This window comes from Phocoena sinus, chromosome 4 (assembly GCF_008692025.1).
Source record: "Phocoena sinus isolate mPhoSin1 chromosome 4, mPhoSin1.pri, whole genome shotgun sequence".
Taxonomy (NCBI): Eukaryota; Metazoa; Chordata; class Mammalia; order Artiodactyla; family Phocoenidae; genus Phocoena; species Phocoena sinus.
The window spans coordinates 31,030,489-31,043,958 of record NC_045766.1 but is presented as its reverse complement, the minus strand read 5'-3'; the positions used below and the strand labels follow the sequence as shown (position 1 = coordinate 31,043,958).

Genomic DNA, 13,470 nt, shown 5'->3' with positions numbered 1-13,470 from the left:
ATTTGACCAAAGTTGTACAGATAGATTCATTCATAAATTCAGTAAATATCTATTGAACATCTACTATATGCCAGGCACTAATTTAACAGTGAACAAGAGAAATAAGTTCTGTTCCCATGAAGGTTACCTTCACAGTGTAGTAGGAATGGGGGGGGGTGGAGGGATGATGGAGGAAATAAATTGAAAAATAAACACTACTTTAAATAACGAAGACCACTCTGAAGAAAACAAAACATGGTGAGAGGGTGTAGAGCGCTGCCTACGCTCCTGGCTGTGTCAGGTGTCGTAAACTGGGAAGGCCTCCCTGAGAAGGTGACGCTTGAACAGAGACCAATATGAGGCAGCCACAGTAAGATGCTAGAGACAGACAACGCCACAGACAGAGGCCAGGGCTCCGAGCACCTCTGCCCCAGTGAGGTTCACCTTTCTAGAAGTGGGTGTCAACATCACCGTGGTGACAGTGTGAAAGCAAATTCACCTGGGTATTCCTACTACTCCTACGCACTGCTTGACAAAACCTGGTTGTGGTCATGTCTGTAGACCCTTGCCAAGAGCCCCCGCCAGTTTACAAAGGAACAGAAGCCTTTCACGATTTATCTGGGACAGAGCAAAAGAATGTACCTGCTCAGAGCTTTGTCCAGCGCTGGATGGCAGGCAAGGAAAAGCTCAAGGGGGTAGCTAGGCAGTTAAGTTTTGCTTTTCTTTTCAATTTTTGTTTCCCTGGGCCAAAACACTAAGCAGCACAATGATGTCTCGTGACACGTACTGGCTTACTTGCCAAAGGGAGCAAATATCCGCTACTTCGCCTTCTCTACACCCCTACCCCATACACACAAACATACCTGCACTTCCCCACAGGCTGACCATGTCAGGGACATTCGAGAGACAGAAGCAAGCTTGCTGGCACTTCTGCTGCTGCGGGCTGGGCAGATTCATATTATAGGTAAAAAAAAGCCACACAGCTGATGAGAGGCCTCTGTTGTCCACCAGGAGAGCAACTGTGGCCCCTGTGGGATAGTAATAATCCAAGTTATGCTGACATTATATCTGCCAGGCCTCTCCTAGCCACCTACTAGAGGGGAGGCATGTAACCAAGGTAAGAGCATACAGGTAAGATGCTACAGACACTGGGGGCTTGAAAAGAGTTGGGTTTCAATTGTAGGTGCTCTGGTTACCATCTCAGAACTTGTTCACGCCACTAAGCTCCCTCACACAGCTTTCTTCCTAGGTAAAATAACAATGTTTTAGGTCATCCATCAGAAATTCATGCAACTTCTACTATGAACTATTTGCTGAGCTAGATGAAAATACAAAGCTCTCTCTCCATGCAGTAGAACAGACAAGCTAATAAAAATACGACTTGTCAACAGGAAACAATATTCCCTCGTAGTTAAGGCTTTAGAATGACACTGACCTGGACCCACATCTCAGTTCTACAATACACTAGTTCTTACACCTTGGACAAGTTACTCAAGCTGTCTAGATTTCAGTTTCCTTAACTATAATATGAGATTACTTCTGTCTTAGGAGGTCTACTGGAGGATTTAAAAGTGCACAGCTGTAGTTCGTTCATTTTCAGTGCCGCACAAAAGTTCACTAAATTTTTTTAACCCTTTTTCCTGTTAATAATCAGTTGAGCTATTTCTACGTTTTTGCCATTACAGTGTTTCTATGAGCATCCTTGTAGGTGGATATTCTCATACATACTTGGTATGCTTCTGGAAGAGAGACTTCTAGGGCATATACTTAGGAATTAAAATGCTCAGCTATAGGGTGAGTGAACCTTCATCTTTCCCAACTATTTCCAATTCCTTTTCTGAACTTTCCAATTCCTTTAGAAACATAATGCTGAGTTGGGTATAAAAAAAAAAAAGTCCTGGAACACTACACACACCATGAACCATGAACAATTTTTATAATGGAATCTATGTTCCTGTAGATTTAAAATCATTTATGTTTAAAGGCAGGAAATAAGAAACACAAAATTCAGGTCAGGATCCCCTCTCAGTGGAGGAAGGCACAGCCCAGGGAGGAGGGAGGAGGGAGAAGCTGGAGTACTGGTGAGGCTCCGGCTCTCAAGTCAGCGCTGTGGTCTTTTTGTTGTGCTTTAGTTTCTTTGCATAAATTCTTTTCAAAGTATCAAGCAGTCCATTAAAAAGCAAAGGTTTTTTTTTTTTTTTTTTTTTTTTTTTTGCGTTATGCGGGCCTCTCACTGTTGTGGCCTCTCCCATCGCGGAGCACAGGCTCCAGACGCGCAGGCTCAGCGGCCCAGCCACTCCACATGTGGGATCCTCCCGGACCGGGGCACGAACCCGCGTCCCCTGCGCGTCCCCTGCATCGGCAGGCAGACTCTCAACCACTGCACCACCAGGGAAGCCCAAAGCAAAGGTATTTTTAAGAGCAATTACCACTGCCTGTGTCTGGTACCAGGCAAAGTTCCCCACGGATGGCAGTTACTGCTGTACAGTGTGATGAGAGGGAAAGAGATGACAAGGCAACAGCAGGAGCGCTGGAGGTGCAGCAGCCAGGCTCCGCAGCGTCCGGGGCTGTGGGAGATGCAGAAGCGCAGGAAACGGAGGTGCCCAGTGCGGATGGGAGAGGAAGCTGCTCAGAGGCCAGAACCACCAGACTCTGGGCCCTAAAAGGGCAGGTTTCCCAACACCAAGAACGCTATCCTGATAACAGGTGCCAAAGGCATAAGCGATAGATGAAAGGAAAAGTGTGTCTTATAGATGACAGTTTTAAGCAATGTTCTTAACAAAGATTATTTTGGCTTAGAAGAATGGGGAGAATGAGAAGAGAAGATGGCCAGGAACAGAGTAAGAAACACCAATTTAAGGACAGGCAGAGAAACTCCCAGAGGTGAATGAGAAGCAAAGGTAAGGAGGGTAGCAGAGAGGTCTGAGGGACTGTTATGCATTTGCTACGTGTCAGGCACTGAGCTAGGGACCCTTCCCTCAAAACTAATACACACAACATACGATACATACATATACGTATGCATATATATACACGTGTATACGTATATAGTTACATATACCAGCAGAAAAGTACATGTATACACACATTTCTTTTACTAAATTTTCTACTACATTTCTTTTACTAAACCATTTTGAATATAAGTTGCACAAAATCATGACCCTTCCCTCCGAAATACTTCAATATGCATCTCTGAAGATTAAGAATATTCTCCTAGTTAACCACGCCATTACCATACCTAGAAAACTTAAGACAATTCAATAACACCATCTAATATACAGTCTGTATTCAGATTCACACAAGTGCCCTAAAGTAATTTCTCTAGTGCTACCCTCCACCGCCCCCAGCCACCAATCACAGTTCATACAGCACATTATTTCTCTTTGGCCTCTTTTGATCTAGAACTGCTCCCGCCCACCCCATCATGTCTGTTTGCTTTTCATGACATTGATTTATTTACAGAGTCTGGGCTGTTGTTTTATAGAATGATCCATGTTCTGAATTTGTCCAATTGTTTATCCATGATTAGCTTTTTGGCAAGGTAGGTTGTGTACATCTAACTGAGTCATATTGAGAGGCAAAATATCGAATTATCCCGTTTTTGGTAAGTTCAATCATTCAGTGACCGCCAGATGAAAAGGTACCATTTTTTTCTTTGTTATTCTAAGTGATCTGTGGGTGATGCTTTTAGATTGGAACATCCTATTCTCCTACAACCTTTCGCCAAGAGACTTTTCACAAACACTGAAGACTGTTGCCTGAATCAATTATGACACTGAGGTTGAGAACTGTTGACTTTCTAATTCTATCATTCCTTCTACCTTTTCTAGCTGACATTCTTCTACAAAGAAGAGCTTGTCCCTGTCTTCATCCTCCCTTTTTCATCTGTATTTTTAATATCACTATCAACTCTTGAATTTGGTTTGTTTTTAAAAGTACTTTCATCTATTACTGTCCTTCTTATTGATATCCAAACTGTGGAATCTAGAAGTGCCACCAAGTCAGCTCCCATGTCCTTTTTTTTTTTTCATTTCCCCCCCCTTAACACTTCCTCATTGGTCTGAGCACTTCCTTGCTTTTTGCCTGCAAGGTATCAACTCACCTTTCCCTGTGCCTGATTTGAAATCAGTCATTTCCCCAAGGAGCCTTGGTCCCTGTTAGTGGGTAGCGATACTTAGAAACAAGATAATCTCACTGATAATGGAGATTGCTACTTTTCCACCTACAGAGGATTTTTTACTTTTGTTATTTAAAGTTGGAAATGGCTTGAGCAAGTTTATAGCTATTAGGGTATCAGGACTTCAAGACCTACAAATTTTATTGAGAACTTGTGGAGGTTTATACCTTGAAGGAAAGTAGCCTCTAGACTGAGAGAGAGCCTGAAAATACAAAAGAGGAAGGCAACAATGTATAAAGAAAAATTAGAAAGGAAGTCAGTGTAGGCTGCAATTAAAAAAAGAAAGAAAAAAAAAAAAACCCACCATGGAGTAAAATAAAGCTGGTCCTGGTCCAAGCAGGTCATGAGCATGAAATTCAATTCATGGTACAGATAGAAAGGAGCACTTCTTCTTATCAGATTCCGTACGTTCAGACATTACCTCTGAGGCAATAATGAAAAGGCACCTAATAGCTCCCATAGGGCACGACAAGATGTAAGATAGCATTCTCAAAACATATATGACTGACTCATATTGAAATCCATATGAAAAGTGAAACAATCACAAATGTATTGATCTAAAGAGGACACTTACATTCAACAATGGATCCCATTGGGATGGGCCTCGGACTCATAAAAAGCAAAGGTCTTTCTTTCCATGTGTACTCTGAGCACCATCTATAAGCTGCATAAAAATGCATCTTTCACGTTTAAGTCCTACTCATTTTGAAATGAATGTAGTTGCTTCATTGTCATATGCTGTGTTTAATAAAATACAAATTCATTTAAAGCATTTCCCAATTCATAAGTTAGTGAAACAATGTATTTTATTGCATCAAAGGTTACTGATTCCTCCAACAGGTAGGAAGTACATGAATTTTAGGCTTTAAAGTGTATGAGAATCACTTCTCTGTAGTGTTTCCACTCCCATCTAAAGTTCTGGATATTTATATTCTTTTCCTTTGGGATATGCAAGCCTCAATCTTGAACAAACATATACCTGGCTGATATTTAGCTAAGTAAAGTTGTTGGTTCCTCACAAATGAAAATCTGTTCCCCAGCCCCCTGGCAAAGGGATATGCGTTAAGGCCCTAAGCCCCTAGATCTGAGGAACTGAGTACTGCACGCCTGATTGAGAAACGTAAACACCATCTCAGTAAAGCAAAAAGAGGTCAGAGGTTCATTCCCTTGCCTCACCCCAGGGAATAGAACCACATATTCCAAAACAATGCTGCAGAAGAACAGGCTGGAAAAAATTAAGTCAGGAATCCTAACAGCTCAATCTAAGTCCAGATAGAGAAAGGAATCAGTTCCCCAAACTCTGAAGACAGGAGTTTCACAGCTTTACATCACTCACATCAAAAATGCAGGCCTGTGTGGACTGCCAAGTAAGTGCATGAAACGCTCTGGACTTCACTCATACTCCCTGCTGCTGAGTGCCGCTTCCTGTGACGAGAACCCAGGGACCATAAGAAGAATGGCCTTCCCCCAGCTTCCCCGAGGCAAGCACTGCTGGGCCAGACTCCCGAGGAGGTTTGGAGCACACCGCAGCCCTGCGTTTCAGTGCAGAAGAACATCGACCTCAAATAAACGTGAGGAAGTAGGGCACACCGTGGGAGCCTGACCCAGGGGAAGTCCTGGCCGGCTGAGAGTCCCAGGGACCTCCGATTCGTCTACTGTCAGCTGAGTCACTCCCTGAACCCCCAACGTTTCCTCTGAGTCATACACTGCCAGGCACCAGGTATTTGATTCTTACAGGAATAGAAACCCTATGAGGTAGCAACTACTACCCTCTCACTTTAGAGATGTAAAGACAGAAACATGGAGGCACTCTGTAACTATTCCAATATCACAGCTACTAAGAAGTTGAGCCATATTTCTAACCAAGGTCCACTACATCCAACACGCATGCTTTTAACCATTATACTGCACTGTCTGCCCATTATTCCAACAGAGCTGTAAAGAAAGCCCACTTCCCATTCCAAGACCTAAGCATGTGAATTACTTAATCGCTGCTGAGTTACTCAACATACAGTTCAGGTTTAGCACCAATGAGAGAGCTGACAAAATTCTATTCCTATATCAAAATGATACCAAATACAACTACCATTAAGGGGCTATTACAGTAGTTCTCAACTTGGGAACATTTAAAAAAATGTCTGGAGACATTTTTCCTTGTCTTAAGTCACGGGTGCTGCTGGCACCTAGTGGATAGGGCCAGGGATGCAGCTAAACATCTTACGATGCACCAGACCACCACCCACAAAGAACTGGAACTCAAAAACATGTCAGTAGTGCCAAGGGTGAGAAACCCTGGGCTATACCAAAGATTGTAGGTGGAAAATCCCTCAACACCTATCCTGACAATCCAGATGCAGCTCCTGGTACGGAGGCTAGGATGGGTAGCCATTTCCATGGCCCCAGAAGTTTGGCATCTGTGCCACACCTCGCCCTCTCCCCCAGCTCCCGTGATCTGCTTGCATCACCACAAGATGTGAAGACTGACCCGGGTTCGAGGAGGTGCCAGTCTTGCACTTTGCTAAGAGTTCTGCGAAAAGTATTTTAAGGGAAGTGGTTGGAATTAAAAGTAAAAAACTAGGTTTGGGCATCATTATCAGCTTACCATCATACTAACTCACCATCCGTTACGGAGTTTCTGTATGCAGTGGTACCCAGAGACTAACTGGAGAAACTGAAGGCATCCACACCTTGCAGACCTTTAACACCTAGATCAAAAAGGACATACTCACAAACTCACACGCACATGTCCACCTTCCCTCAAAAACAATACTGGACAAGTGATTCCTAAAAACAATACTCTAGAAAAATGCTGAAGGGCCTGCAATACATGCACATACTCATGAACACAAACAAAACACGCTTGCCCCGAGCTCCCTCAGGAGTAGAGGAGACCTGGCTTGGAGATGAATAGACATAGATTTGAATACTGTCTGGCCACATATTAGGTGCCCAATTCGCCTTTGATGAGTTACTTAACCATTCTCAGCATCAGTTTCCTCATTTGCAAAATGGTGATAACAGTAACTGATTGGCAAGGCTCTATCATGTTACTCAAGAGCTTGGGCAATCCGTGTCCCCCCTGCTGTGCTGTCCTCTCATGTGTCTTGGTGCATGTGCCCGATAGCTCTCTCTGCCCAACACTCCCTCCCTCCCCTCCGACCCCCTTCTATGAAATAAACTGGCATGCTTAAAGTGACTTCTCCTTGAACAGGTCTATGACCTAGAAGCAGAGGACTCTGTTGACCCACTCCTAAGGAGTCACAATGTCGGGGAAAAAGAGGCAGGACCTAGAGTGAGGATGCAAGAAATTCTAAAATATTCAACCGACCATAGGATAAGAAAGGCCAGAAGCCTGATGACAGACTTAAGAATTAATTAATACTATTCAATAGTATAAAATATTTTTAAAATATAAAGTATGTTATAAAGTATTGAATAACATAAAATGTTATAAAATATGACTACAAGACTGAATAAGTAGCCCATATATAAATTCTCCTTCTATTCAACCCTTATGACTGTTCTGGAAACCATCTAGGATATCACATATTGGCACCACAAAGAGGAAAAAAAACAAAGTCACACGTTACAGCAAGGGAGATAAAAGCAGCAATAATAAGAAAATGGCTTTAGTAAGTTCAGAAATGTACACAACGATTACACACATCTATACTACTTTCTATTGTTAGAAGAATCATCTAGAAACAAATATTTATCTCATATGAAAAGATCTTGGGGCACTTCGGATCAAAGTTTTTGATGTTTGGACTGTAAGGACAGAGAAGGAATTGTCAGACTGTCGTCAGATAAGAACTGAACAAAGAACAGGAAGGAAAATGCTCATCATAGGTGGGTACTGATTAAAGAGTGATTTGAAAGCAATTCATTTTCCAAATACATTTTCTTTATTGAATTTTTTTTTTATAAATTGATTTAATTATTTTTGGCTGTGTTGGGTCTTCATTGCTGCGCACCGGCTTTCTCTAGCTGCGGCGAGCCAGGGACTACTCTTCGTTGCGGTGCACAGGCTTCTCATTGCGGTGGCTTCCCCTGTTGCCGAGCACGGGCTCTAGGTACGCGGGCTTCAGTAGTTACGGCTCACGGGCTCTAGAGCACAGGCTCAGTAGTTGTGGCGCGTGGGCTTAGTTGCTCCGCAGCATGTGGGATCTTCCCAGCCCAGGGCTCGAACCCGTGTCCCCTGCATTGGCAGGTGGATTCTTTAACCACTGCGCCACCAGGAAAGTCCCTCCATATACATTTTTGTTTTCTAATTATGAACTATTTCAAGTACACAAAAGTACAGAAACTAATGTTGGTTAACACCAATACACTTAATCGCCCCGTGTTAATTGATAGTAATATTTAGGCATCATTGTTTCAGAATTTAAGAGGTGAAATACCGCAAATACAACTAAAGTCCAACCACCCTATGGCATCCCTTGCCCCTCCTTCCTTCTCCGGGAGTAAGCAGTTCCCTGAAGTTAGAAGATATCATTCTTGACCAGAACATGCTCAGTACTGACCTGGATCAAATATAATATTCCACCACAGAGAACTACATCTCTTTGTTTTGTTTCTAAAGAGAACTTCATGACCTTTTAGGGCTATTCTAGGTAAATATGCTTTTTTTTACCACTGGTTCTCCATAAAATATCTATTTATATTTACAGACTAGAAGGATGAGATTATTATGATGAAATTTATAATGAGTAAACTCTAAGAAAAATCTTAGATTTCAGGCTCCTTTTAATGTAATTTTTTCCTACCTCAAGTCCCAACTACAGCAAAGAAAAATAAGGTTGTTTTTTTACCCTCCTCACCAAATATTTATTAAAGTCCCCCTACGTACAGTCTTTTAAAAAAAAAACAAAAAACAAAAAAACTTGCTCTTCAAGGAGTACTCGTTGGGTTAGCAGCATCAACATTATACCCAGCTCCAGACCTATGGAATCTTGAGTCTTCATTTTAGCAGGAGCCCTGGGAAAATATGTATGCGCATTAAAGTCTGAGAAGGGTTGCCTTAAAGAATTTAGAAAGGTGACAACCTAGACGGAGGCAGAACCAAACCCAACCACCATTCTGCCAAACCTATCCTCTTCCTATCATACAATATAGCTTTCAGATGCTATCTTGGCAAAGTCCATGCATAAGTAGACCAGTGGTTATCAACCAGGGGCAATCGGGCCTCCCAGAGGACATTTTGTTCACAGCTTAGGGAGATGATACTATTGGCCCCTAACAGAAGCCAAGAATGCTGCTAAACATCCTACAATGCAGAGGACAGTCCTCATGACAAATAATTATCTAACCCAGAATGTCAATGGTACAAAGGTTAAAAAAAAAAAAAACACCAGGAAACAAAAAAAGCCTGCCTATGATTTCCTAGCTAAAATGGTCAATTGTTAACTTCAGTAATTTAAATGAGCTGATTTGAGCAACCAAACCCATAAAGTGTGTGGGGGGTGGGAGAAAGAAACCAATAACTAAAAACACTTCATATGCAATCCTCTCAAGTAAAGGGTTTACAGGGTTTACATCACATCAGTAATCGTCCATAGTGACAACCAAAACGAAGTTCAGTAAAGCAACAACAAAAACGCACGTTGAAACATTGCACAATTATACAAGCTGTATTTAAAAAGCAAGTGCGCTGCTACGACACATACTTCTTCAATAAAAACATTCTGGCGTTTATTTAACTTAATTAAATCTTCGTTTTTCTCCTACAATACAGGATCATTAGCGAAGAAGCACCTTGGCCACTTCAAGAAGACAAGCGCCCACTAGGCTAAATTACTTCACTGAAAGGAAACCTCATATCAGACAAAAGTTTTTAAACGTAAGTGAACAAATCCTTTCCCGTTATCAAGAGCTTTGTTAATTTCATCAAAATATTACGAAGGAATAACTTCCCTTCTTCAGAGAAAGTAGAATTACAGCACACAGAACAGTGGAAGGTGGTCCATTTTAAGAGAAAAGTGGGTCACTGTGTGTAATTACACAGAGGATGAGTAATGAACTCAGCATGTTTTTACTAAGATGATTGTATTTCCGGAGCGAGCATCGCCTTGTCTGGTCCTGTATCAACTAAGTTCTGCCCAAAGAGAGAGCCCTGAGGTTATATGCAATACTCTACAACCTGAAAATACGAATGCAGCCCAATCCTGAGACCTAACATTTCACTAGGAACAACAGCGCTCACTATCTGGATTAAAATGAAACTTTGCCATTGATATTCTAGCTGTGCAAAAACAAGATGAGAGAAAGCAATTCATAGGCTCTTATTACACATTAACGGCTGTCTTTTGGTCTCATAGATCCACCCCACCATTACGTGACCAAAGATCCAAAGTGACGGTTTATATAGACTAAAACGTTTCAAGTCATTTCATTCTCCTTTACCTGGATTTGTGGAACAAGGAAGATTTCCACCTAAGAGAAGCTGAAGCCTTATAATATTTTTTTCTAATTGAAGTATAGCTGATTTACAATGTTGTGTTAATTACTGCTATATCGCAAAGTGATTCAGCTGTGTGTATATATATATATATATATATATATATATATATATACACACACACACACATTCTTCTTTTATGTGTGTGTGTATATATATATATGTATATATATATATTTCTTTCCCCCCCATTACGGTTTATCTTGAAATCCTTCTTAAATGAAGTCTCAAGAATTCAGGGAGCTGTGCTTATGTTACCTGAAGCCTCAAGGTTAACATAATGACCACTTTCACTATAGAAATTCAGAGGTAATCTCAGAAGTAACGTCCATGGGCAGGGCTGGCTACACTTCCACAAACTGGCTCCACAGAATGTCCCTTATTTCGGTTGATCATCCAGAGGTGCTTTTCCTCTTTCTTTCTCCCCCTTTGCCTGTCTCTTGTCTTTGATGGGCTGGGACAACCTGCTTAGAAATAGTAAATCAGCTGAGAGCCTGGGGCAGGGAATGGAGGGTTGCTGGGCCACATCAGGACATTCTTTCTGATTTATTTGGTTCTTTTTATTTTTATGTTACCGTATAAAATCAGCATCCGTATGTTACTATTTCCTCCATCTGTGAAATGATTTGAAGTTTTAGTAGGTCTCTATCGGGATATTAAATCACCTCTATACTAAAGACAAGGAGAGGAGACTGGACAGGTGTTACAAGGTCAAAGGAATACATGTCTCTTTTATCAGCTTGTCCTATTTTTCATCTAACGTGTATCCCTGCCTTTTGGTCTCGATATATAACTGGCCTCACTTGCCACAGATACCTTAAGATAGCCCCTTTTCCACACATCTCTTGATCCATCACTGTAGAAAAGGCTGCCACACTCTGAGTCACCAGGACCAAATATGATAAATTATGTACCTGGAGGTCACAGTGCCCTGCCATCAACACTACTGCTCAAGAAAAACAGACTTAAGAGCGTATTGCCACTAAAATCGTCTCGGATTTACCATTAGCTCATTACCTAGGTAGAATGAGCCTTTAATTTGCCTCTGCTGTATCCATCCAGACAGCAGCACAAGCAGCAGTGATGCCCTGCTTCTTCCCCCAGTCAACATGTCTCAAACGGAGACTCTGATCTGCCATTGCTCAAAAACAGCCCAAAATAGCAAGAAGACGTTTGGAGGGAAAGACCCAAGCAAGCCTTGAGTACTCACTTCATTTCAGAAGGCACTCTGGCTCTAGAAGTTTTTTCGGTTAGCTAGCCCCTTCCATCAACCTCAAAGTGAGGAAAGGAGGAGGCATGAGGTGCATGGCAAAGCATATATGCTCAGATTCTTGACCCTCTGAGGAACCAGAGGGTCAGAGTTGTGGACCCATGGCATCAGGCTACATTCAGACATATTGCAGTGCGAAAGGACAAAAGTCATGAGATTCTGAGAAAATGTCTTTATACAGGTTTCTAGAAGGAAAGGAAAGACATGGTGGCTCTCACTAAATCATTTCTGGGAAATTCTTCACTATTACTATATACAGTGGCTTCTATAATTTTTCTGTAAAGAGAGAAATTTGGTACTCATTAAATCATTTCTGGAAATTCTTCACTATTTCAGTAGTTAGTTGTATATTATATAGCTAATATTTCTCTCTACTTTAAAATGTATTCACATCTGCTTTTTTAAAAATTTTATATTTTAAACTCCAGTGAATCCAACAATTACTGAATACACATCATGATCCCCGCAGCACACTGGCCGAAGGGCTTGTGTCCCCAGCACCGGGACCCCTGGGAGCATTCTCTTGAGCTCTGTGAGACTGGCTCTTAGACTAAGCTGCACCTTACTATCAGGGGACAAGACCAATTATTTACTAAATATAGACTCTTTGCCACAGTGGACAGTTAAAAATAGAAAACACGGCCCCTTCACTTACCATCTAATATATGAACCAGGCCACAGAGGACCTGCAAACAAACCCATTATGATCAGAGCCAAGTGGGCAGGGGATTAGATTTCCTTTCAAAGGAAGTCCAAGGACAGGCAAAATCAATTGCTAGAAATGTAACTAGTTTTGCCATATGCTTGCAGGAAGAGTACACAGAAGCAACATATTCTTTTGGGGGAAACAGCACACAAAGTTTGCATGTGTGATTTTTTTTTTTTTTTTTTTTTTTGCAATGTGACTGAATCTCATATTCCACATTTCCAAATTCTACTTTCTCACACTTCCTTAATTTTACTGACACAGCCCTTCACTCACTGTGTATAAAGCACCATGCTTGGCACCAGAAATACAAAGATAAACAAGATACATTCTCTGTCCTCAAGGAACCCACTGTTCTCCACAATCTTTCTTTCCCATGACCCCTGACTAGATGTAAATTTCTTAAGAGCAGGGACTCGTGTCTTATATTCCCAGATTGCATTTCATTATTTCACAAATATTTTAAATATCTAATGTTCTAAATGTAATGCTAGGAATACAATGGTAAAAAAAAAAAAAAAAATGACATGGTCTCTCTCCTCTGAAGGAGCTTACAGTAGTAGAGGAAACAAAAAACAAACAGCTAGAGAGACAAGTGCTGTGACAGAAGAAAGGCACAGAACTAGGAGCACACATACAAGGGACCTCACACCCAATCCACCCCAACCAAGGCTTGGGAGGGCAAAGCTTCCTAAAGAAAGTGGCATCCAAACTGAGGCCTCAAGGATGAAGAGAAGTTAGCCAACCAAGAAGGTAGCGAAAGAGTCTTTCATACAAATGCAAGTTTGTGCAAAGGTCCAAGGTGAGAGAAGTCCTGGAACACACGAGGTACAAGGGTTCAGAACAGCAGGAACTCATCACTGGAGGTAGAATTAGTAGGG

The 13,470-nt window shown here is 41.6% G+C and overlaps 2 protein-coding genes across 3 annotated transcripts in view; one reads left to right on the top strand and one right to left on the bottom strand.

The window, feature by feature from the left end:
- MED12L (mediator complex subunit 12L) overlaps positions 1 to 13,470 on the bottom strand; it is a 326,027-nt gene that overhangs the window by 190,092 nt on the left and 122,465 nt on the right. The window lies entirely within an intron of this gene.
- The window catches only part of P2RY14 (purinergic receptor P2Y14), a 59,102-nt gene that overhangs the window by 41,888 nt on the left and 3,744 nt on the right, over positions 1 to 13,470 (top strand). For both annotated transcript variants that reach the window (XM_032629367.1, XM_032629366.1), the window contains exon 2: positions 9,891 to 9,995. The gene's annotated coding sequence lies outside the window, so the exon portion shown is untranslated. The remainder of the gene's footprint in view (positions 1 to 9,890; positions 9,996 to 13,470) is intronic.